The sequence below is a fragment of the Protopterus annectens genome, chromosome 1.part0 (assembly GCF_019279795.1).
Source record: "Protopterus annectens isolate FY-2018-M chromosome 1.part0, PAN1.0, whole genome shotgun sequence".
Lineage (NCBI taxonomy): Eukaryota > Metazoa > Chordata > Ceratodontiformes > Protopteridae > Protopterus > Protopterus annectens.
Genome location: NC_056725.1, coordinates 1,722,727,216 through 1,722,729,857, shown reverse-complemented (window position 1 = coordinate 1,722,729,857; position 2,642 = coordinate 1,722,727,216).

Below are 2,642 nucleotides of genomic sequence, written 5' to 3'. Positions count from 1 at the left end.
TAGGAATATTCTTTAAAATAAAAATATCAACCAAAAATTTGATGTATCAGTTCAAACTGGTTGCATAAATCAATTTAAGGACAAACGTTTGCTCCTAGAACCACATGACAAGGTTGCTATCTACCAGGGCGAATGCTGCTCCCATAGGTTCATAGGTTCATAGGCTGGTACTAGGCTATTGGCCCTAGGGTCTATACAAGCCTAGCCATAACAACTCCCTGGCTATTTATTCCCACAGTATTTACTTCCCTGGACCCCTCTCTAGCAGGGCAACTGACATGATCCCCGGGGTGAATTTCCTATTTCCCATCCAATCATCAAGGTTCCTTTTGAAGAGGGCCAAAGAGGCACTCTGCTTGACATGTATGGGCAGTCTATTCCATAGTCTGGGGAGTCTCTGGGTCAGGAACCTATCCCTCCAGCATGTTTTGTTGATTGTGATGACAAGGTTTGGATCCCTGGAGCATGTGTCATTGAGGGATTGGGATTTCTTTAAGTGTAGCATGTCCAACAGCTCTGGGTTTGACATGGCCTTGTATGTTAAACAGAGATTGCCTCTGAGTAGACGATATGCGACACAGAGTATAGATGGAGTTTTTTTAGATGGTCAGCATAGGGCATCTGCTTTAGGCCTGTGATTCCTTTAGTGAGGTATTTCTGCAGCCTTTCCAGTTGTTGCAGATGTCTTGAGAGGTACATACCAAACGGGGCATTGTATTCTATAATGGGTCTAATGAGGGATGAGTACAGTGGGACAATGACCTACTTTTTTCTGGATGAAAAGTCCTTAGTGATGAGGTGTGCCACATAGAAGGATTTCCTGACTGTTGTGGTGATGTGGTTATTGAAGTTGCGACCACTGTCCACCTGTGACCCTAAGTCTCTTATCACACTTTCGGTGTTTAGTGTACTGCCACCTATGTGGTAATTCACAGGTGCATGTTTTTTCCCAAAGGGGATAACTATACATTTCTTGGCATTGAGCTTGAGCCCATGGCTCTGGCACCAAGCATCTATTTCTGTAAGGCCATTTTGTAGAATATCCACATCATTTGGGGATTCAATAATGGCTCCCAGTTTGCAGCCATCTGTGAACTTTGTTAGCCAGAGTCCCTTAGTGTTGCCCTTTACTTCAGAGAAGTAGATGCCAAACAAGAGCAGACCCAGGACTGAACCCTGAGGTACTCCACTTCTCTGGAGCTGGATTTGGAGTTGGCTACTTTTACAATGTGGGTTCTGTCAGTAAGCCAGTTGGCAACCCATTGAGTGAAGTAGGGATTAATGCCCAGCTTAGTAAGTTTATCTATCATTCCAGAGTGAGATATGGTGTTGAAGGCCTTGGCGATGTCCAGATAGGCTGTGTGGACCACCTTGCAATTTTCCATGGCTCTAGAGACTGATTTGAAGAAGTCAATCAGGTTTAGGAGACAAGATTGGCCCTTCACGAACCCAAACTGAGTGGGGTCCATTGTTTGAAAGTTGCCAATGTCTTTGTTTATAAATTTCATGATAATACGTTCCATGGCCTTGCAGATCAAGCTCATCAGACTGATGGGGCAGTAGTTCCCAGGATCCAAGGTGGATCCCCCCTTGTGGAGTGGGATAACTGTAGCTGTGCGCCACTCTGTGGGCACAAAGCCTGAGGTGAGGCTATGATTAAACATGACACTTAGGTGAGGTGCCAGCTCATTTTGTAGTTCATGTAGTACACAGCCTGGGATGTCGTCTGGTCCCATGGATGCTGTATTCTTAGCTTTGGAGAGTGCATTTTTTACCTGTGTAGCCATTATTACCATAATTTGACAATCTTTCAGTATTGAGATGGGCCCTTTAGGGGATGAGAAGGGGGTGAAGTTTGCACTGAATCGATCTGCCAGGATATTGGCAATATCCTTGGGATCAGTATATTTAGTGCCATTCTGTTGTAGCTCAGAGCAGATCTGAGCATTGCCATTTAGATTATTGACATAGCTATAGAATGCCTTGTGGTTGTCTTTGGAATCTTTGGCAATTTTATTTTCGTAACTAGCTTTGGAGGATTTTATGAGGGATCTCAGCTTCTTACTGAGGCTGGTAAGGGAGTTTTTTGCATCCTGGGATTTTCCTCTTTTCTGCAACAGTTTCTTCCTTTTGTTGTAAAGTTTGTTTATGGCAAGGGACCACCAGATTGGCTTCCTTTTTTGGGGGGAGAGCATCCTGGTTCTAATGAGGATGGCACGATTCATGCACAAGTGGATGTGTCCATTTAGCACCTTAGTGTAGGATTCAAAAGTCGAGCTTTCAGTTCCCGTCTGCATGGATGTCATGAAGTTTGTCACTTCTGACTTGAGTAGCATGAAGTTGGCTTTGGAGAAGTTTTTTACAGAGGTTGCCTTACTGGGGGGTGGGGGTGGGATGTAGATATCAAGGGTGGTTAGCTTATGGTCAGACTTGACCAACGAGGGGGTGACCACAGGTGTGGAGCATCGATTTCCCATGTTGGTAATGACCAGGTCCAGGATATTGGAGCCCCTGGTGGGACTAAGGATTAGTTGATCCAGGGCATTGGAATTTATGAATTCCAAGAACCGTTGGGCAAAGGTGTTGGTACATGAGTAGTTTCCCAGTTAATAGCAGGGTAGTTGAAATCACTCAGTATTAGG